This window comes from Hyperolius riggenbachi, chromosome 3 (genome assembly GCF_040937935.1).
Source record: "Hyperolius riggenbachi isolate aHypRig1 chromosome 3, aHypRig1.pri, whole genome shotgun sequence".
In the NCBI taxonomy this organism is placed as follows: Eukaryota; Metazoa; Chordata; class Amphibia; order Anura; family Hyperoliidae; genus Hyperolius; species Hyperolius riggenbachi.
Genome location: NC_090648.1, coordinates 264,513,941 through 264,538,007, shown reverse-complemented (window position 1 = coordinate 264,538,007; position 24,067 = coordinate 264,513,941). Strand labels below are relative to the sequence as shown.

Below are 24,067 nucleotides of genomic sequence, written 5' to 3'. Positions count from 1 at the left end.
CAAAGGTTTTTTTATCGCTGCAGTTCTTTCTAATCCTAAGGAACTGGCCGTAGGGGATGTTGTTCCTCCATGGTTTGTAATGGCAGCTTCTATAATCAATATAGGAATTAGCGTCAACCGTCTTAAAGAAGTTCATTGATTTGATGGTGGTTCCCTCATGGTATAGTATCAGATCCAGGTATTCCATCCTGTTATAGCTATGATTGGATGTAAACGAAAAGCCCCAATCGTTGTTATTCAGGTACTTACAGAATTCCTCTATTGAGTCGTTCTCTCCATTCCAAATTAGGATCAAATCATCAATGTATCTTCTATATATGATAATATTTGTGCTAAAGGGATTTCCTGGGCCTAATATGAGTTCCTCAAAACGTCCCATCGTTAGATTTGCATAGCTCAGAGCATAGCTTGCCCCCATAGCCGTTCCCCTCGTTTGCAGGTAAATAGTATCTAGAAATTTAAAATAATTATGAGTTAAAGAGAACGAAATTGCATTGATCAGGAAATATTTTTGTTTACTTGGCATGATCGGATCTTGGGATAAATAGTGCCATACTGCTCCCAATCCTACTTTATGATGTATGTTTGAGTATAGTGCTGAGACGTCAAGTGTTAACCATTGGTAGCCATCCTGCCATTGAATATCTCTTAGTTCTGAGATCAGATGGGTAGAATCTTTAAGATATGATGGGAGTTCTCTAACGTATGGCTGCAGGTGGATATCAATTAGTTCTGACAGGTGTGATGTTAGAGATCCAATTCCCGCTATGATGGGACATCCAGGTGGTTTCGTTTTATTCAGGCTGGGAACACCGAGTAGTCACTCTGAATCCCACTACTCATGGATCCCGTATGGAGAATGTATATATATATGTGTATATTCTTTTTTGTTGTCGATACGTTGTTTAAGTATTGGGTTGTTCTTAATGTTCCTAATGTTTTTTAAATGCATTATGATTGTTAGATATCTACAGCAGAACTTATGTATGTGATCGAGAGTGCCCTGTTTGTTTTCTTAAAGGCATACTACACGACCTGAGGAAGCGGGTTATCCGCGAAACGCGTTGTCTTTTTAAAGTGCCAAATAAAAAGTTTTATCTTTCTATGTTGAGTGAAGGGTCCACCTTAATAAGGTAGGACCAACCGATTTCTTATTTTTTTATTTTAATTTTTTTTTTTTTTCATTATCTGAATATTGCCTAGTACAATATAATTATAAATAATCTACATACTCCGGGCGCCTCCTTCTCTACCATACTGATCAAGATTGATCTTCACACTTTAATTCTTGACTTTGGAGCAGTGTCATTCATTGATGTGTCCGGAATGAAAAGTCTTAAAACAGTAAGAAGGATTTAATTGTTTTGTATCAATAATTATACAGTACCAAAACAACGTGACTGCTAGGATGGATTGAACACATGTATTCACATTGCAGCCATTAACAACACTACTAGCAGGAGAAATGTCGAGGCTGGGGCCCTCCTACAGCTGCCAAGATTTTGACAGGATAGTGGTAATGACTTTCACTATGTGGGCTTCACATAGTGGTAATCATTTCAAAAGTTGCCTGCTGCTGCCTCACCCAGACCCGCGCAGATGTAGTAATGCAGTTCCCCTGTAGTACAGCAGGTTTAGAAGGGAACTTGCTATCCCCTAACACATACATGTCAAACTCTGGCCACCTGGCCAAATCTATCTCATAGAGCTGTGAAATTTGTCCTGCAATAGGTTTGACCCACTCTAGTCCACCAAGGAAGCTATATTGAAGGTGTCAGGGACGTCATATGGGGAGGGAAAAGCACTAGCCACCAGGAAACTGTGTAGGGGAGGGAAGGGGGTCACAAGACACCAGGGAACTGTATAGGGCAGAGAGCAGGCATTAGACACCGGTGAACTTTATAGGGGAGGGAGGACTACTAAACACCAGGGAACTGTATAAGGGATGGAGGAGGCATTAGACATCAGGGCACTATATAGGGGAAGGAGGAGGGCCAATAGACAACAGGGAACTGTATAGGGGAGAGAGCAGCACTAGATACCAGGGAACAGTATAGGGTAAGGGGAGGGCACTAGACACCAGGGTACTGTATAGGGAGAGAGGGAGCCACTAGACACTGGAGAACTGTATAGGGGTAGGAGGGTGCCACTAGACTCAATAGAGAACTGTGTAGGGGAGGGAGGGGGCCACTAGACACTAGGGAACTGTATAGGGGAGGGAGGATCACTAAACACCAGGCAACTGTATAGGGGAGGGAGGGGCTCTAGATGCTGGATAGCTGTATAGAAGAGGAATGGGGCTACTACATACCAGGGAAATGTACAGGGGAGGGAGGGTGTCGCTAGACACCAGGGAACTATAAAGGGGAAGGGCGACACTAGACACCAGGGAACTATATAGGGTAAGGATGAGGGCCACAAGACACAAGATAACTGTATAAGGGAGGGAGGAGGACTACTAAACACCAGGGACCTGTGTGGGGGGAGGCATTAAACACCAGGGAACTGTATATGAGAGGGAGGGGGCTACTAGACACCAGAGAACTGTATAGGGTAGGGAAGGGTGGCATTAGACACCAAGGAATTGTATAGGGGAATGAGGAGGGCCACTGGACACAAGGGAACTGTATAGAGTAGGGAGGCCCCCTGACACCAGGGAACTGTATAGGGAAGGGATCCACTAGACATTTAGGGTGGCTCGTGACTTGTTCTCTGTGTTCAATTTGGTCTCACTTTGTATTTTAGTTTGACACCCCTGACCTAACATGATGGAGGAGTGATAGTACTGAGTGAGGGTAGCATATTTGTGAGAGGTGAAAGTATGTGGGAGGATAGCCAGTATTGTAGTGCAGCAGTACATGAGGGTGACAGTACTGGGTGGGAAGAGATGTGCTTTTGGGGAAAAAGCAATGCTTGTGATGGCAGTATAGCAGTACTGGGGGTGGTACTGTGGATGGATGGGGACCATATGGGAGCACTGGGAGGGCACCCTACTGAAATATGTATCCATCTTCATTTAGCTACACCACGGAATTGCACAATGTTACTACTATTTCACAAAGATCTATGTAAAATGAGAACCTATAGCGTGGATGTAATTTTGATATAAAGCAGTTCAGGCAAGCCCTTACACTACATAGATATGCAAGATTGGATAACAATTGTATAATCTGGGTGTATGGCCAGTATTAGTTTCACAGAACACGCAGTGCAGCTACAAGTCTGCAATTTCTCAGAATTCAAGTAATTAAAATTACAGTATAATCTCGTTATAGTACACTCCAAGGGACCAGGAAAACTAGTTTACTACATCTGAAGTTTACTATATCAGAAATTGACCTAGAAATGGCCCAGGATGCCCTGGTACATTCTCTGCTGAAAAGGATCAACTTTGTCCTCCCATTGGAGGTACAGTAGAAGCACGTGCACATTTGGTGAACTACAAGGTTAACCATTTAACGGCATTGTAACGTATTAAAACGCCATGCATTACCCTGTTAATGGCAACATGACGTTTTAATACGTCGCGCGTTCCCGACACTGCTCCGCACGTGTGCGCGCCGCAACCGCCGCCGTTTTCACTGGGTTTCCGCGTTGAGCGATTGGGAAAGAGGACCGAGCTGTCCTCTACCCAATCGCAATGCCTGGAGTGAATGGACGTGACCGCGAACAGCGGCCGCATCCATTCAGAAAACAGGAAGCCGTCACATAGTATTTAAATGTACAAAAAAAAAAAAGCGAACATTTCCTATATCGGGAAAATGCTCACCAGTGCCATCTTGTGGCCAAAAAGTAAAATTACACCTACAGACACATACATACTTAACCAACACTAATAAAATGAATAACTTTCATTACCAAAGCCACCCCAACTCCCCCCCCCCCCCCCAAATTAAAAAACAAAATAAAAACAAAAAAACCTCAAAAATAGATAGCTGCCTTAGGGGCTCAGCTTTTTAATCTATATTTTATGATGGAAAATTACTTTTACTTTACATAGGGGCGTGTAATTGTGGACCAGACAAAAGACAAACAAAACAGAAAAATAACACCTATATTTCAAAATAATATATTGTCGCCGTACATTGTGATAGGGACATAATTTAAACGGTTTAATAATCATGACAACTGGGCAAATAAAATGTGTCTGTTTTATCCACAGGAGAACGTTTAATTTTAAAACTATAGAGGCCTAAAAATGAGAAATAATTATTTTTTTCCATTTTTTTCTTATTTTTCCCTTAAAACACATTTAGAATAAAGTAATTCTTAGCAAAATGTACTACCCACAGAAAGCCTAATTGGTGGCGAAAAAAACGAGGTATAGATCATTTTCTTGTGATAAGTAGTAATAAAGTTATTAGGGAATAAAATGGAGGAGTACTGACAGGCGAAAATTGCTCTGGTCTGTTAGGGTAAAAACCCTTGGGGGTGAACTGGTTAAGTACAGCTTAGGGCTGCATAGTCAGGCTGGACATATAGCTGGAACAGTATCAAGGGCTCCTTAAAAACTGCAGCCATCACTGAATAGAGGCAGCCATTCGCTTCCTGTGAGTGGCTCCCATACCTCAGTGGGTGGACTTGCAGCACATGTTCTTCAAAACTTTCAGCTAACATCACTTTCAGCTCAAATCATGAAGCCTCTCTTCAGGCTCTCTGATACCTCCGCTAGCTGGACTCTCCTAAGTTATGCAGTGAGTAGGGCTGCTCTGATCTGCACTAAAAGTTAAAGTAGCCTGTACTGCTCTTCACATGCTACCAAGAGCGTCATCGCTAATAAGGGAAGAGATACCTGGGAGTGCATACAATCTGGCGGGAGGACTGTGAGGATAGTTTTACTGGTGATTGCAAAGTGGAAATGCTACATCCTCTTTTGTTTACATTCACATTATTCCTCATTTTCCCCACGCTGCTTATTTGTACAGTACTGTATATCCAGCGCCAGTGCTATTCTTCATCTCTTACAAATGTTATCAGGAATCAACTCACCTGCAACCAGCCTGAAGAGAGCAGCCAACCACGGGTTTCACACTGATATATGATGCATGCACCACCCACTTTTTACTATATCCAGAATCAGCATCACATAGAGACCAAAAAATGTTTACTATAACAGAAGTTTTATTACCGTATTTTTCGCTATATAAGATGCACTTTTTCTCCCCCAAAAATGTGTCTTATACGACAAAGGCAGGGAATCCCTGACTTAGGAACGCCTGCCAATACGAACCACGCCCCGCCATCACATCGGGGATTCCCTGCCTGTGTGCCTGGCTTCCCCTGCATGCCTCTGCTACCTCTCCTGGCCCTCCCGCATGCCTCTACTACCCCTCCTGGCCCCCCTCATGCCTGCGCTACTTTTCCTACCCCCCTCCTTTTCTTGCCCCCCCCCCCCGCTTGCTTGCGCTACCTCTCCTGTCCCCCCTTCCTCCTCCTGCCCCACCGTGGGTGTGTATTGGCAGCTGCTTACCTCATCCACCATGCCCGTGGTGACTGCGGACCTCCGTGTTCTCCATGCGGCTTCCTCTAGTGACGGGCTTCTAATGATGACATAGTCATCAAGCTCGTCACTAGAGAAAGCCGCATAGAGAGCACGGAGGTCTGGAGTCCTCTCAGGCATGACGGATGAGGTAAACAGCTGCCACTACACACCGGGGAGGGCCAGAAAAGGGAAGGGAGCCAGGAGAGGTAGCACAGGCATGCAGGGGGGTCAGGAGAGGTAGTGCAGGCATGCTGGGAGAGCTGGGCATGACAGGAGGACACATTGAGGAGACAGGAGAAGACAGGAGGACACATCTGGGATACAGGCGGACACATGGGACAGACCTGGGGGACACAGAAGGACACATGGGGGAGACAGGAGGATTCATGGGGGAGAAAGGAGAACACATGGGCAGACATGGGGGACACAGGAGGACACATGGGGATACAGGAGGACTCATGGGGGAGCTATGGGGACACAGGAGGACACCATTTGGGGGAGAACATGTACAAGACGTTCCTGGAATATGGGCACACCAGGTTTATTATTTTTTTCCCCTGGTTTTTGCCCTCTAAATCTAGGTACGTCTTATATTCCAGAGTGTCTTATATGGCAGAAAATACAGTATATCAGCATGGGCGTCCGCAGAAAATTTTCCAGGGGGGGGCAAAAAGGAGGGGCGGTAAGCTGTGCGGTAAGCTGTGCGGCGCGCGTAGCGCGCCGCGCCAAAAAATGGGTGTGGCCAAGGACCAGAATGCGGGTGTGGTCACGGGTGGAGCTAAATTTACATGAATTAAGCAATAGTGGGACATTAGACTAGGACAGTGGTGGCGGCGAACCTTTTGGAGGCCGAGTGTCCAAACTGCAACCCAAAAGTCACTTATCTATCGCAAAGTACCAACATGGCAATTTAAACTAAATACAAACGTTTTAACTCGTACATGAACATTATGGAAAATCCAAGTTGAAAATAAACTGTGAAGATAAACAATTTCATCCATCCTACTCCTGAAAAATGTATTCATCTTTTTAGAACGTCCCAGTTTTCATTTTCTGTTTTTAAAAAAACTAAAAAAGTAGGTTTAATGCTATCATGATGATGATTCAGCTTTTTCCATAGTCTCGCAGTCAGCAATCATGTGACCCTCAACAACACAAATTCAGCAATCATGAGGCCCCCATCAAGACAAATTCAGCAATCATGAGGCCCCCAACAAGACAAATTCAGCAATCATGAGGCCTCCAACAAATCATGAGGCCCCCAACAAGACAAATTCAGCAATCATGAGGCTCCCAACAAACCGTGAGGCCCCCAACAAGACAAATTCAGCAGTCATGAGGCACATAAATAGACAGCATTTCACAATATAGACAGAATGCCCCTTAATATGGTAGACACCTCTCACCTGGCTTCTGAATTTTCCTCTACTGGCGGTGATGCTGGGCTGGCCTGGCTGGCGGTGATGCTGGGCTGGCCTGGCTGGCAGTGATGCTGTGGCCTTTTTGGCAGTGATTCTGGGCTGGTTGACTGGTGGTGATGCTGGGCTGGCTGGCCTGGATAGTTAAGGTAGCGCCAGGAGCCCTCCAGTGTGGGTAGTGACAGGAGCCCCCCGAGTTCAGGTAGTGACAGAGACCCACAGTCTAGGTAGTGACAGGAGCCCCCCAGTTCAGGTAGTGACAGAGACCCACAGTTTAGGTAGTGAAAGGAGCCCCCCAGTTCAGGTAGTGACAGAGACCCACAGCTTAGGTAGTGACAGGGACCCCCAGTTCAGGTAGTGACAGGGACCCCCAGTTCAGTTCAGGTAGTGACAGGGACCCCCAGTTCAGGTACTGAAATGGACCCCCAGTTTAGGTAATGACAGGGACCTTCAGTTCAGGTAGTGACAGGGACCCCCAGTTCAGTTCAGGTAGTGACAGGGACCCCCCAGTTCAGTTCAGGTAAAGACAGGGACCCCCAGTTCAGTTCTGGTAGTGACAGGGACCCCCAGTTCAGGTAGTGACAGGGACCCCCAGTTCAGTTCAGGTAATGACAGGGACCCCCAGTTCAGGTAGTGAAATGGACCCCCAGTTCAGGTAGTGATATGGACCCCCAGTTCAGGTAGTGACAGGGACCCCCAGTTCAGGTAGTGACAGGGACCCCCAGTTCAGTTCAGGTAGTGACAGGGACCCCCAGTTCAGTTCAGGTAGTGACAGGGACCCCGCAGTTCAGTTCAGGTAATGACAGGGACCCCCAATTCAGTTTAGGTAGTGACAGGGACCCCCAGTTCAGGTAGTGACAGGGACCCCCAGTTCAGTTCAGGTAATGACAGGGACCCCCAGTTCAGGTAGTGAAATGGACCCCCAGTTCAGGTAGTGAAATGGACCCCCAGTTCAGGTAGTGAAAGGGACCCCCAGTTCAGGTAGTGACAGGGACCCCCAGTTCAGGTAGTGAAAGGGACCCCCACGAACGCTACAGAACCCCCTGTGCTGTCCCCCAATGTAAAGTGTGCGCCCAGGTGCCCTGTGCGTGTACGTTACCTGTCTGTGTCCACCAATGTCTCAGCACTGCTTCACATACACACACCCTGGGTGGCTACTGCCATATACGTGGGTGCATGTTGATGTACACGCATACCCCGGCAACTACGTAGAGCAGATATGTATGTGAGGCAGTGCAGAGACGGACACTGACAGGTAACATACACTGCACAGGGAACCCGGGGACACACTTTACATTATGGGGTCAGTGCAGGGGTGGATGTGGGGTCACAAGGCTGATTCTCGACAGAGTTCATGCTGAAATCAATCGAGAATCAGCTTGTGGTGTATGGGCAGCTGACAGATCTCTCTCTGATCAGATTAGTCAGAGAGAGATCTGTCTCTTAGTGGATCTGCCCACAATCGTTAGATCTATGGGCACCCTGGTCCCTGAGCAAAGTCCTAGATAATTGTTCTAACTTAGTGTGCCCTTGTTTATTTCCCCACCCTTCCCCCCACACTGTCAGCATGTATGTATTTATTGCTGCTCTTTCTCCCCAGCAGGTGGTCAGTCTCTGTTTTTATCAGGAGTGACAATCTCCTGATCTCCTGGCAGCAGCGCTGATTAGAGCAGGGGATGTGTGAGTCTCCTGACAGGCAGCTATGCACTGTGAGCCGCACAGAGCTGTGTATATCAGCATCCTACTGTTCATATGCTACATGCCGATATACACAGCTCTGGGCTCACACAGGGAACAGCTGCCTGTCAGGAGACTTGTCCTCTCTCCTCTACGCTGATTCCAGTCTCCCACCCCCGCAGCTCGCCCTCACCTCTGCCATGCTATCACATTCAGGGGGATGCATTGTAGCAGCACTCGAGACCTCGAACGTCTGGCTGGTGGGGGCGGGGCAAAGGCGGGCCAGTGGCAGATCCACAAGCTCTGTGGATAGGATACTATGCTATAAGGAAGGGGCGGAGAGGTGGGGAAGAGCTGTGTCTCTATTGGCCAGGGGGCGGAAGGAGAATGTAGTAAGAGCACTGTGGGGAGAATGAATGAACGATCGGGAACTTTAGTAAATGTTAGTAGTGGACGGCAAGGGGGGGGCAGCTGGCGGCCAGGGAGAGGCAACTGCCCTATTTTGCCATATGTAGGGACGCCCATGTATATCAGAGTTTACTATACCAGGCATTGCTCCCATAGACTTATAATGGAGATTGGCCGGGACCTGGAGAGGTAGTCTACTATACCCGAATATTTGCTATACCAGAGTTTATTATAACGACATTATACTGTATATGTCATTAGATGAGAAAATAACAAGGTTGGTTTTTATCACTGTTGCCAATCTTTTTTTTTTTTTTTTTTTTTATCATTCTCAGATTTTAAAGGAATATATAACAATTGAAGTGGATGTATACATTGCCAACATTGACAGTAAGTTTGTCTTTCATCAAAGTATATTTTTTCTTTTAAAGTGAATGTTTACCGTTAAAAAAAAGAAAAAGTCAGATACTCACCTAAGGAGAGGGAAGGCTCGGTCCTAATGAGCCTTCCCTCTCCTCTCCCGGTGCCCGGTCCCACGCAGGATCCCCCGTGGCAGTATTCGACCAGTTCGGTCAAATACTGCCACTTCCGCATGCCGAAGGGAGCTTTCGGGAGCACTCGGGCTCCCGATGACGCGGCCGCTCCATACTACGCATGCGCGAGCGCCCTCTATGACGCGCTCGCGCGTATGTAGTATGGAGCGGCCCGTCTTCGGAAGCCCGAGTGCTCCCGAAGACCTCCGAAGTCCCTGCGGCGGCGGACGCGAACGGGGGAGCCAGCGCAGCACCGAGGGCACCGGGAGAGGAGAGGGAAGGCTCATTAGGACCGAGCCTTCCCTCTCCTCAGGTGAGTATCTGACTTTTTCTTTTTTTAAACGGTACCCATTGGTTTAAGCTTGCATGTAAATACATGAAACAAAATAGATTTCAGATTAACTTGAATAGTAGAAATGAATATCTTTTACTATGATGAAATGGAAATGTGTGTATATATATATATATATATATATATATATATATATACACATATATATATATATATATATATATAGTCATGGCTGAAATTGTTGGCACTCCAGATCTTAGCACACACAGCGGTACTAACAGCTCCCTTGCAGGATTAGTTAGATGCACTATCTGTCCCGTGGAGGACGGTAAGGATATGTGCTCCTATGCCTTAGATAGGTTTTGATGTGCTGAATGTGTGCATGTTTGTGCTATGCATGTTACAGGGCCAGAGTTAGGACACATACGACACTGGGCTACCTCTACACGGTGTATGTGAATACAAAAGAGACTTTATTCTTGTAATGAAGATCCCAGCTTTTAACTTAGGCGTAGGGACAGCATTGATTGCTGCATGATTTTTGTGAATGGATTCACATGAGGATTTGCATGAGTGTGCAGAAGTTCATTTTGACTTTGCTGTTTTGCTTGCCACACCTCTTCCAGCACCTCCCTATTAAATCTGCAAGTGATTAAATGTCCTAGCTCGAGGTGAGGAGCCTGGATTTTGTGTTTTTTATATTGTAGTTACTCCTTTGTGGCTAGGGTTTTATCTAGTGCTCTGCCTCTTTCCCTATTTGTGATCTTAGCACACACAGCTTGCTGGTGTGTTTGCTTGGTACATATGTAGGTACTACCGTGTTTCCCTAAAAGACATCCCCTTAAAGTAAGACCTATCCCATATTTCAAGCATGTTCAAAATATAACCCCTATCTCTAAAATAAGCCCTAGTGGCTGTGGAAGACCCATCCGTCTGCCCTCCCCCCTTCCCCCATTTTACCTCCTGATGACCCCCTCCTACAGAAAGATGCATCCCCGCTCCACTGCCCGACATTACCAGTAATTCAAGCCGTAGATCAGCGGTAAACTGATGATTCCCCCACCGCTGCTTTATCTTCTGCTGGTCCCTTTCTCCATTGCCCACTGGCATAATTCAAACCGCTAATCAGCAGTAACCGTTACACTGTAACAGCGCCTCCGTGTACAGGAAGTGACATCTCTCATCCCGGTGAGGACGGCATCAGCAAAGGAGGGGATCCCAGAACACCAGACCTGCGGCAAGATACAGATCAGCTGCCAGGGGCTGGAGGAAGCCCCAGGTAAGTAGATCTTTTTTTTTTATTATTTTACTCTGACCTGGCTTTTAAAGTAAGTAGAAGCATGAGAGTATCATCAATACCATTTCTGATACATGATGGATGTTAAATTCTATTTTGCACTGACAGCCAAAAGGGGAGTTTGCACAATGAATCGACAGGACTCTACGTCTCAGTTTAAAGAGAACCAGAGATGAAGCACCCTCATGTATTTTATTACATTTTTCAGTGGGAACATGACAGTAAACACCTACCATGCTTTTAGTTTTATTCTTCTCTGCCTAATCTGTCTGTTATCAGCTGTGAGCATTCAGTCTAGGTTTGACCTCGAATCATTACAGCTGAGTCAGTCTTCTGTGGAGTCTTTTCAAGCCCAAGCCTTCCCCCTTCTGGCTCAGGTTTCCTGCTTTGCACACTTAGAGCTCTGATGACATGGGAGGGGCTGCTGCTGCCAAGAAAGAAGCTCTGAAACAGACAAGTGTATCTGTGTGCACTGTGCAGCCAGTCATTATCTAGAGACACTTCCTACAGGCAGCCACACAGCATGCCAGAATAATAAAGTTGAAAGCACACAGATGAAAGGCTGCAGCAGCCCTGTTTGTCTATAGTCTAATAGAGCAGTGTTTCTCAACACGTGGTTCGCGGACCCCAGGGGGTACGCGAGACCCCAGCCGGGGGTACACAGCCAGGAGGGGGACTCAGTGCAAAATGGGGGAGCATGCCCACACATAGCGGCGGGGAGGGGGTCCACTCCCCCCTCCCTCACCTGGGCTCCCCCGTCAGCGCTTCCCCCCTCCGACACATTAACACCGGCGGCATGGTAAAAGGAACGTGGACTTACTTCCGCGTTCCACGCCGGAGATTCTTCTCTGTTAGCGATGACGCTGCTTCCTGTTTATCAGGAAGTTGCGTCAGGCTCAAAGAAGATCGGACCTCCAGCGTGGAACGCAGAAGTTTGCGTTCCTTTCACCATGCCGCTGTAATGTGTCGGAGGGGGGAAAGCGCTGATGGGGGAGCCCAGGTGAGGGAGGGAGGGAGTGGACCCCCCCTCCCCGCCGCTATGTGTGGGCATTGCTCCCCTCATGCACTGCGTCCCCCTCCTGGCTATACTTGGGGCACCCATGCCTGGCTATACTGGGGGCACCCACACCTAGCTGTATTTGGGGGCACCTATACATATCTATACTGGAGGCACCCATGCCTGGCTATACTAGGGGCACCCATACCTAGCTGAACTGGGGGCACCTATACCTAGCTATACTTGGGCCACCTATACTTAGCTATACTGAAGGCACCTATACCTGGGGGAACCTATACCTAGCTATACTGGGGCCACCTATACCTAGCTAAACTGAGGGCGCCTATACTGGGGGGCACCCATACCTAGCTATACTGGGGCACCTATACCTAGCTATACTTGGGCCACCTATACTTAGCTATACTGAAGGCACCTATACCTGGGGGAACCTATACCTAGCTATACTGGGGCCACCTATACCTTGCTATACTGAGGGCACCTATACCTTGCTATACTGAGGGCACCTATTCCTAGCTATACTGAGGGCACCTATACTGGGGGGCACCCATACCTAGCTATACTGGGGGCACCTATACCTAGCTATACTGAAGGGACACATGCCTGGCTATACTGGAGGCACCCATACCTAGCAATACTGGGGGCACCCATGGCTGGCTATACTGGGGCACCCATACCTAGATGTACTGGGGCACCCATGCCTGGCTATACTGGGGGCACCCATGCCTAGCTATACTGAGGACACCTATACCTGGCTATACTGGGGGCACCTATAACTAGCTATATTGGGGCCACCTATACCTAGCTATACTGAGGGCACCTATACTGGAGCAGGCACCTATACCTCGCTATCTATACTGGGGGCACCAATACCTGGGGGGTGTATACACACGCATGCACACACACACACACGCACGCACGCACGCACACACACGTGCGCGCGGCACTTGGTAGGGGGTACTTGGCTCAAACTGAATTGCGATAGGGGGTACTTGGCTCGAAAAAGTTGAGAAACACTGTCATAGAGGCTAGACAGCACATCCAGAACAGCTTATAACCTGGAAGCAGAAGGGATATGAGCTGGTGGCCATATTGGATTTTACTGGAGCAATAATGGATAAAAAACACTCAAAAAGGCACACCAGAGCGGCGAAATTATCAGGTAGAGCATTTATTCTTTACAAGCTATCAAGTGATATGTTTATTTTGTGTGAATCGTTCATCTCTGGTTCCCTTTAACAACATGCAGTAGATAAAATGCTATTATCAGCCCAGGCCATTGGTGCAGCTGCCCCTCCCCCCGTCTCTCAACTAAGCAAGATTTGCTTAGTGATGGGCGAACACCTGGATGTTCGGGTTCGGGAAAGTTCGCCGAACATGGCCGAGATGTTCGGCATGTTCGGGCCGAACCCCGAACTTTCCGAACATCCAGCTTTTGGGGGCCATATGGGGTCGCAGGCATAAGGGGGGAGCATGCCCCGATCGCGGGGGGGGTCGGAAATTCCCCCCACCCCCTCCGCTAGTGCTCCCCCCTCTGCCCGCTTCCCCATTCAAAAGTTTAAGCAAAGTACCTGTAGTGGATGGCCTGGCAGTGGGCGGCACTGTGGAGTGAGGAGGAGGAGTCCGGAGAGTGACGAGTTGAGGGAGGCTGGGCAGCGGGCGGTTCAGCGGAAGTACCCTTGTGGTACTTCCGCCCTTTCTCTGACCTCACGCCCGCTGTTGAGGGAGGCCGGGCAGCGGGCGGTTCAGCGGAAGTACCCTTGTGGTACTTCCGCCCTTTCTCTGACCTCACGCCCGCTGCCCGGCCTCCCTCAACTCGTCACTCTCCGGACTCCTCCTCCTCACTCCACAGTGCCGCCCACTGCCAGGCCATCCACTACAGGTACTTTGCTTAACCACCCTGGCGTTCTGATTAAATCGCCAGGGTGGCTGCGGGAGGGTTTTTTTTAAATAAAAAAAAAACTATTTCATGCAGCCAACTGAAAGTTGGCTGCATGAAAGCCCACTAGAGGGCGCTCCGGAGGCGATCTTCCGATCGCCTCCGGCGCCCAGAATAAACAAGGAAGGCCGCAATGAGCGGCCTTCCTTGTTTCGCTTATATCGTCGCCATAGCGACGAGCGGAGTGACGTCATCGACGTCAGCCGACGTCCTGACGTCAGCCGCCTCCGATCCAGCCCTTAGCGCTGGCCGGAACTTTTTGTTCCGGCTACGCTGGGCTCAGGCGGCTAGGGGGGCCCTCTTTCGCCGCTGCTCGCGGCGAATCGCCGCAGAGCGGCGGCGATCAGGCAGCACACGCGGCTGGCAAAGTGCCGGCTGCGTGTGCTGCTTTTTATTTCAGCCAAATCGGCCCAGCAGGGCCTGAGCGGCAGCCGCTGGCGGTGTTGGACGAGCTGAGCTCGTCCAGACCGCTCAGCTGGTTAAACTTTTGAATGGGGAAGCGGGCAGAGGGGGGAGCGCTAGCGGAGGGTGTGGGGGGAATTTCCGACCTCCCCCGCGATCAGGGCATGCTCCCCCCTTATGCCTGCGACCCCATAGGGGGGCAGTATTCGGCCGAACAGGGGCCCTGTTCGGCCCTGTTCGGCGGCCATTAGAAGTTCGGGGCGAACCCGAACTTAAAAGGCCGAACACCATCAGGTGTTCGGCCGAACGCGAACATCACCCGAACAGGGTGATGTTCTGCAGAACCCGAACAGTGGCGAACACTGTTCGCCCAACACTAGATTTGCTTTACTTGTGATTTCAGTTTCAATTATTTTTTCATTTACTGCTTATGACACATACCTAACAGATACATGCATAGCACAGAAGAAAGTGCAGTTTCTGGCCCTAGGCTAGCTTAGCTATAATTGCAATGTATAATTAGTGATGGTATAGACACAACTCTCCATGCACTCCTTGCTCCTTTACTTTCATATTATGATCCATATTAGCTGGACTACAAGACATTTGATAATTCAAATACTATAATTTGAAATTTACTTTCTAAAACCATAGGTCTAATAAACTATATTATAAATGATATTTTTGAATGTTTTTTAAGGTACGCTCTTGGATAAGCTGAACCACTGTGGTTTCTTTGATGATGACATTCAGACTTGTATATTGTTCCCCACCATCCATGACACAGTGTTGCATGCACTAGCTAGAAGAGGCAACATTTATTTCCATGATCAGAAAACCACAAAGGTAATACATGTGCAGCACTACTTCCATCCTGATACACAATTAAATTAAATACCACATTCTTACTAGGACAAAATATCTGGACTATATGAAAATGGACACATGAATGGAAACATGCCTAATAGGGAACACGTGGTAAGTAAATTGTGCCATATGTTGATGTAAAGTGATTCATTTTGTACACAGGCCTTACCTTACTTTGACACACAATGCCTGTAAGGCACTACATTTAAAGTCAAGAACAAATGTCTAAAAAAAATTTAGATTTGGATAATGTGGACGGAAGACAATCTTTGTAGTTTTTATCATTCTATGACCCGTATCTTAGTAACTTTTCACCTGTGTTTTCTCCGAGGAGGTATTTTCAAACCTTACCAATAAAATATCTTTAAAGCTCACTCCAAGCAAGAAAATACTAAAAAATAAGTTTGATATTACATTTTTACTGAATTTTAATTACTTTTTCAATTTTCCAGTGCTGAAATGTTATTTTTAGATAAGATAAAAGTATCTTCTTGGAGAAAGCCCTGAGAAAAAAGTTAATTGGATGAGGGCCTATGTGTCCTCTTTCTGGGAAATTTCCTTAATTTCTTATCTCTCCGATGGAAACTGCAGCAAATAAAACCTTCTCATGTAGAGTTGAGAACTCCCATCATTTTTATATTGCTGCCCTCCTGACATGCGCCAGTGTTTATTATCATGGGTCTTGAAGATCCATGGTAATCCCAGAGATAGGAAGTGAAAAGTGAGATAAAATGTTCCCAATGGTTACAAAGTAGAAAAATCTCCAAGGAAAGACCTCTTCCCACACTTTCCAAATACCACTTTTCTTACAGCTGATTTTTACTGTTGCTGTTCATGATATAATACACAGTTTTGTTTCAGATATTATTTATTTGTTTTTATTAAAGCTAAATTTCAGTCTGCAGTCACCTATTTCCCAGCATTTATGACTGTACCTATGCTAAATTTGTAGCCATAAAAGCAGTACACTCCTAAGTGAATAGCAAAGCCAAATTTTCCTTGCAGACCCTAAGAGTGGTTCTATATCTGTAGACACACCCAGTTACCACTTTCTTTTCAGGTGCTCAGCCAGCTAAGCCACCACACAAAGCAGTTGTACGAACTGCAAACTGGAGAAAAAAAAGGTGTGCTCTGACCAGGTTTACCTGGCTGTATACTGGCTGCCTGACTGTCTGTTGAACACAGCAGTTGTCTACCATTTCTCCAAAAGACAAATAAGGGAATTTCTGTTAAGTCTGCTGAAATCATTCTGTTATGTCTACTGAACTGGCGTAATAGATAGCACCCTCACCTTACAGAGATGGGTCCCTGGTTTGAATCCCAGCCAGGGCACTTTCTGCACAGAGTTTGTGTGTTCTCCCCGTGTCTGCATGGGTTTCCTCTGTGCATTCAGGTTTCCTCTCACACCACAAAAACATACAGATAAGTTAATTGGCTTCCCCCTAAAAATTGGCACTAGACTAGGAATGTGTAGATCGATTGTGAGCCCCTGAGAGACAGTGAAGTGGCAAGACTAAATACTCTGTACAGCGTAACAGAAGATAGCTGTACCTTAGTGATTTCTTTTTACAAATATATACAGCAGATTTCCTCTAAATGTGAACAAAACAGCAGACTTATTCTGAAAGTAATGTTGATTTAAAAAAGGATATTGAATTTGCAGTGCCCTACATGCACTTAAAGTACACCTGAAGTAGGCGAGATATGGAGGCTGCCATATTTATTACCTTTTTAAACAATACAAGTTGTCTAGCAGTAGTGTTGGGCGAACACCTGGATGTTCGGGTTCGCGAATGTTCGCCGAACATGGCCGCGATGTTCGGGTGCTCGCGCCGAACTCCGAACATAATGGAAGTCAATGGGGACCCGAACTTTCGTGCTTTGTAAAGCCTCCTTACATGCTACATACCCCAAATTTACAGGGTATGTGCACCTTGGGAGTGGGTACAAGAGGAAAAAAAATTAGCAAAAAGAGCTTATAGTTTTTGAGAAAATCGATTTTAAAGTTTCAAAGGGAAAACTGTCTTTTAAATGCGGGAAATGTCTGTTTTCTTTGCACAGGTAGCATGCATTTTGCCGCCATGCAGTCATAAATGTAATAAAAATAAGAGGTTCCATAAACAGGGACCGGCAACGCTAACCCAGCAGCAGTACACGTGATGGAACAGGAGGAGGCGCAGGAGGAGAAGGCCACGCTTTCAGACACAACAACCCAGGCCTTGCATGAGGACAAGAAGCGTGCGGATAGCATGCTTTTTACCGCCATGCAGTCATAAATGTAATAAAGATAAGATGTTCCATAAACAGGGACTGGCAACGCTAACCCAGCAGCAGCACACGTGATGGAACAGGAGGAGGCGCAGGAGGAGAATGCCACGCTTTCAGACACAACAACCCAGGCCTTGCATGAGGACAAGAAGTGTGCGGATAGTATGCATTTTGCCACCATGCAGTCATAAATGTAATAAAGATAAGAGGTTCCATAAACAGGGACCGGCAACGCTAACCCAGCAGCAGCACACGTGATGGAACAGGAGGAGGCGCAGGAGGAGAAGGCCACGCTTTCAGACACAACAACCCAGGCCTTGCATGAGGACAAGAAGTGTGCGGATAGCATTCTTTTTACCGCCATGCAGTCATAAATGTAATAAAGATAAGAGGTTCCATAAACAGGGACCGGCAACGCTAACCCAGCAGCAGCACACGTGATGGAACAGGAGGAGGCGCAGGAGGAGAAGGCCACGCTTTCAGGCACAACAACCCAGGCCTTGCATGAGGACAAGAAGCGTGCGGATAGCATGCTTTTTACCGCCATGCAGTCATAAATGTAATACAGATAAGAGGTTCAATAAACAGGGACCGGAAACGCTAACCCATCACAGATGGTCATTGTTCATGTTACTTGGTTGGGGTCCAGGAGTGTTGCATAGTCGTTTCCAATCCAGGATTGATTCATTTTAATTTGAGTCAGACGGTCTGCATTTTCTGTGGAGAGGCGGATACGCCGATCTGTGACGATGCCTCCGGCAGCACTGAAACAGCGTTCCGACATAACGCTGGCTGCCGGGCAAGCCAGCACCTCTATTGCGTACATTGCCAGTTCGTGCCAGGTGTCTAGCTTCGATACCCAATAGTTGAAGGGTGCAGATGGATTGTTCAACACAGCTACACAGTGGTAGGTGAGCGGTGTACTACTGTTCCCAGCAGAGACACAGAGTGGCAGTAAACACAATGCTATATAGTGTGGCTGAGCGGTGTACTACTGTTCCCAGCAGCGACACAGAGCATAATGCTATACAGTGGTGGGTGAGTGGTGTACTACTGTTCCCAGCAGAGACACAGAGTGGCAGTAAACACAATGCTATATAGTGTGGCTGAGCGGTTTACTACTGTTCCCAGCAGCGACACAGAGCACAATGCTATACAGTGGTGGGTGAGCGGTGTACTACTGTTCCCAGCAGAGACACAGAGTGGCAGTAAACACAATGCTATATAGTGTGGCTGAGCGGTGTACTACTGTTCCCAGCAGCGACACAGAGCACAATGCTATACAGTGGTGGGTGAGCGGTGTACTACTGTTCCCAGCAGAGACACAGAGTGGCAGTAAACACAATGCTATATAGTGTGGGTGAGCGGTGTACTACTATTCCCAGCAGCGACAGAGCACAATGCTATACAAGGTGAGCGGTGTACTACTGTTCCCAGCAGACACACAGAGTGGCAGTAAACACAATGCTATATAGTGTGGGTGAGCGGTGTACTTCTATTCCCAGCAGCGACACAGAGCACAATGCTATACAGGGTGAGCGGTATACTACTGTTCCCAGCAGACACACAGAGTGGCAGTAAACACAATGCTATATAGTGTGGGTGAGTGGTGTACTACTATTCCCAGCAGCGACACAATGACCGGGGGACCCTGGCTAGCCTGGCTGGAGAGAGAACTACCCTGCCTGCCTACCCAAAGCTAAACCCACAGACAAATGGCGGAGAAATGACGTGGATCGGGTATTTATTTACCCGAACTACGTGACCCGTTCGGCCAATCACAGCGCTAGCCGAACGTTCGGGTAACGTTCGGCCAACGTTCGGCCATGCGCTCTTAGTTCGGCCATATGGCCGAACAGTTTGGCCGAACACCATCAGGTGTTCGGCCGAACTCGAACATCACCCGAACACGGTGATGTTCTGCAGAACCCGAACAGTGGCGAACACTGTTCGCCCAACACTACCTAGCAGTCCTATTGACCATTCAGGCATTAGTAATATCTGAATAACACACCTCAAACAAGCATGCAGCTAATCCAGTCAGAGTTTAGTCAGAGCACTAAAAGTATTAATATAGAGGAAGATGATCAGCAGGAAATACATATGACAACATATCCCTCTCACTCCAGGTGTCTTTTAAGACAAACCTAATAACATACTGTGCTGGAAGAGAAAATTGGTGACTGTTGTAGCTGTGTAGGAACTTGAAGTCATATGACCAACTGAGCAGCCATTGAGAACATTGAGAGAGGCATGGGCAAAACAGAAAACAAACTCTCAATAGTTATTTTTTTATATATATACATATATATTTCAGAAATATGTGATTACTCATGTAAAATATCTGGGCACTGACTGCTGATATACTGATACATTAATAATATGCATGCTTTTCAAAGAGGATCTGTACTGTCCGATTTGTACAATAAAAAAACATACCAATCGAGTCACTGTGATCTCCTGGGTCCCTCTTCGCCATTTCCGCCGCTCCCCACCGCGATTCTAGCTTTTAATCGACAGTTTTAGGCAGTGTTTACAAACAAAAAACATGGCCGCTACCCAGGATGTGATGTTTGTATATACAATGCGTGTGTGTGTGTGTGTGTATATATATATATATATATATATATATATATATATATATATATATATATATAATGTTACAGTATACTACATGTTTTTATTACATAGTGTATTATCTGCACTCCAGTCTGGGATTCTCACAGTTTCTCTGCATCATGACAGGCAGCTCCTTCCCCCTTCTGCCTCACAAGCTGCATGACACAGACAAGCTGTCTGTGAGAAATAAACAAAGTACACAGAGCCTGCAGGGGGCGTGCATAACTTGTATTCATTACAACAGAGGAAGCTCAGTCCTCCCTGGGTCGACAAAGCTTGACAAAGAAAAGAAGATTCAATATATTACAGAGGCAGTGCAACTAGAAAAGGCTGCAGTAATCCAGACCACATTAGAACAAGTATAGGAACTTATAGGATAGAAGAAATAAGGCTAAAAATGTTGTTACATAGTCACTTTAAATTACATATCATTCATTTGGTGAGAGATGCATTGGGTTCAGGTTAAGGTATATTGATACACAATATCTTTCTTCATTTGCAGATGCTACATGAAACAAGATTTTAAGCCTTTGGGAACTTGGTTAAGAGCTATGTATAGTAAAAGTTTATTTTGTTTTGTGGTTTCTTTTTACTTTTTTTCATTTTAATTTCTGGATTATCACAAACATTTTTTATACTTATAACTTATATATTATACTTATAATAAGTGTGAACATATTAAATTGCATGCCCAAATCACAGTACACCTTTGTGCATACAGTGGTCAATGACCGGCAAGACACCATAGAAAGAGTGACTGGAAAGTAGATGGAGGACTTTTAGCAAACCCATGGGGAGAAAAAAAGAAAATATAGATACTTACCTCAGTAAAGGGAAGCTTCTGGATGATCCAGGTGACTGCTGCACCCTACTGCTGTTCACCAAGACCCTTTTCTTCTCTGCAGCCATGCTCCTGTCCGGTGATGATTGTAATCAGCTAATTACAATTACACTAAATTTTGCGTACATTTTTGCAATTACGCCTATATGTAATTAGAAATCATGAATTCAATTGATTTTGTAGTCATTCATAATCATGCATGAATTTACATACTCGCATATAAGCCTTCCTGTGTATAAGCCGAGGTACCCACTTTTCCCTCAGAAACCAGGAAAAAGTGATTGACTTGTGTATAAGCAGTCTCCCCAATATAGCCCCCTCCACAGTAGCCAGATATTCCCCCAGTACAAGTCAGCCCACTCCCCATAGCCAGATGTGCCCCAGGATCATACAGCTGTGTCTCAAAGAAGCCACTAGATGGCATCATAGATATGAGGCACAGCAATTGCCACACAGGAAGAATACCCGATCATTGCACCACTGACACGTTGCTTGCATGTTCAGCTCCATAAGCTAGGGGACACAGGTAGCCTTGAGCAGCAAACTCTGCACACTATGTTGCAGGGGATGGAGTCCACGGACACAGCAGGGGGCGAGCTGGTAAAAGCAGGATCACTAGTGCACAATCCTTACGCTCCTCAGCCATTAACAAAACCTGCTCCACCATCTGTTTTGCTCCACTGACTCGCATATAAGCCAAGGGGGTAACTTTTCTGCACATATTTATGCTGAAAAATTAGGCTTATACATGAGTATATACAGTACGCACATTTACACATAATTTTGTGCCGACTTTGGCGGTGAATAGCAAAGCTTCCATACATGCTATTGCTACCAAAATTGCTACATATGTTAAGAAGAACAGTAGGTACAAGTCAAAAAATATTTAAAAAAAAAGACCTTGTAGTTTTTGAGAAAATAAATCGATTTTAAAAATGCAAACAAAATGGTTTTTAAACTCAGAAAAATGACTGTTTAAAAAACATTTTTCTTTGTATTTTTAAAATGTTCTCAAAAACTAGAAGGTCTTTTTGATCAATTAGTTTTTTAACTTGTACCCACTATTTTTCTATTGGCAGCAATGGGGGCTTTGCTCTTCACCGCCAAAGTAGGCAAGAAATTACATGTACATTCATGCGTAATTATGAATGCTTACAATCACATACAAAATTAATTACGCTTTTCCCCGAAACTTCACATTACGATGCATAATTGCGAATTACAATGCGTAATTATGCATAGGCATAATTTCTGCTCATCACTACTCCTTTCCATGTATGAGCGTTCCCTCAGGCACGTGTATGGGGTGCGTCTGCACAGTAGTACAGAGCTGGTTGTGCATGGAGGAAAAAATGTGCACAAGCGACTCCCTGCTACTGCACAGGCATGGGCTATACTAGTGCCTGCGCAGTGTGGCAGTGCTCATAGATGGGCAGGAGCACGGCCAGAAGAACATATTGAGAGGGTCCCAGCCCTGGATTGGTAGGGTTGAGGAGGATGGGGGAAGCCTCTGGACTATCAAGAGGCTTCCCACTACTAAGGTAAGTATTCAATTTTTTTTTTTTAGTTTTTTTTTTTTTGCTTCAGGTTCATTTTAAGCGGGTCACTGGCACATCCTGCAACCTTTTCTAAATTAATATTTTCCCATGCTAGCTTTGGAATATAATGTTTTTCAAGTAAGGGATGTTCTTCACAAATAGGGAGAGCAAACATACCTACAATGGGCTCAATTCTGGTAGCGTTTAGTAAATAATTACCTCATGGAATTGGGTTTACCTCATGAAGGAAATCAACTTTTGAATTCTGGTAGTTTAAGTAAAGTTTTACCTCATGTAATTTCATGAGGTAATTCATGTGGTAATTTTCTACTATAAATGTGTGGTATTTAGTAGTAAAATACCTCACACTTGAATTCTGAAGTGAAATAAGGTGCATGTTTGCATGTCTTTTACCTCACATAATTAGACCTACCTCTACCACATGATAAATGCAGTGCTGTGACAGAATTGTGATATCTGTCACATAACATGGAGCCTTTTCAGCTTGTTCTGTGTTCAGGGCCCCCATATTTTGCTGAAATAAGTAAAAGTGATCTGACCAACAAATCCCCCCCCCCTCCCCCCAGCCTCTAAGGCCGGGGTCACACTTGTCGGCTTTCGTGCGCGTTTTCTGCACAGAAAAACTGTTTTCAACTGAGAACTCATGTTAAGCAATGAGCTAGGTCACACTTGAATGTAGATTTCACGCGCAGAAAAAAAACTGACATCTTGCGCAATTTGTCAGTTTTCTCTATAAATTACATTAGTTGTTGTAAGGTAGAGGTCACACTTGTCTTTCAGTTTTCTGAAAAGTGTAGAAACTGAAAGACAAGTATGACCCCTGCCTAAGGTAAATGAGCTGGATTTATTTATTTATTTATTTTTGTAATGGATGCCTATAAATTTACTTTTCATAGGTTGCTACATACTCAAATACACCTTCCCTCCTCAAAAAAAAAAGAAAACATCTTCCAAAGGCCTCGATTCATAAAGCATTTCCGCATGAGGAAATGCAGAAAACCGCTCGCTTTACCGACCACACAGCAAAATATGTATTCATAAAGGCTTTTTCCGCATGAAAAGCCGACATCCACGAGCAGAGTGATCAATCACCGCCTTGCGCGGTGATTATCACAGCAAAAGTAACAAATGTCAATTCATAAAGATTAGAGGTAGCGGTATGCAGACGGGGATTACCGCTACCTCTGATGTGGCGAGAAGCATGCGGAATCCGTTGCAGTGAATGGGACAGACCTCCCAAGCAGCTGCAGAGAGAACACCGCACGGAGGGATTCCGCCTGCTTCTCCTGTTTCCGCATGCGTAGGACAGCCTAACGCCTGCCTACAGCGGAGTATCTCCGCACGCCTGTCACAACTAGCTAAATTTTTATGAATTACCTGCCTGAAGGCGGAAATACCGACAGCGGTGTTTCCCCGCTCGACTTTCCCCGCTCGCAGGCACTTTTATGAA

At 46.0% G+C, this 24,067-nt stretch overlaps 1 pseudogene; it reads left to right on the top strand.

Moving 5' to 3' along the window:
- LOC137562296 (chloride anion exchanger-like) overlaps positions 1-24,067 on the top strand; it is a 97,931-nt pseudogene that overhangs the window by 71,899 nt on the left and 1,965 nt on the right.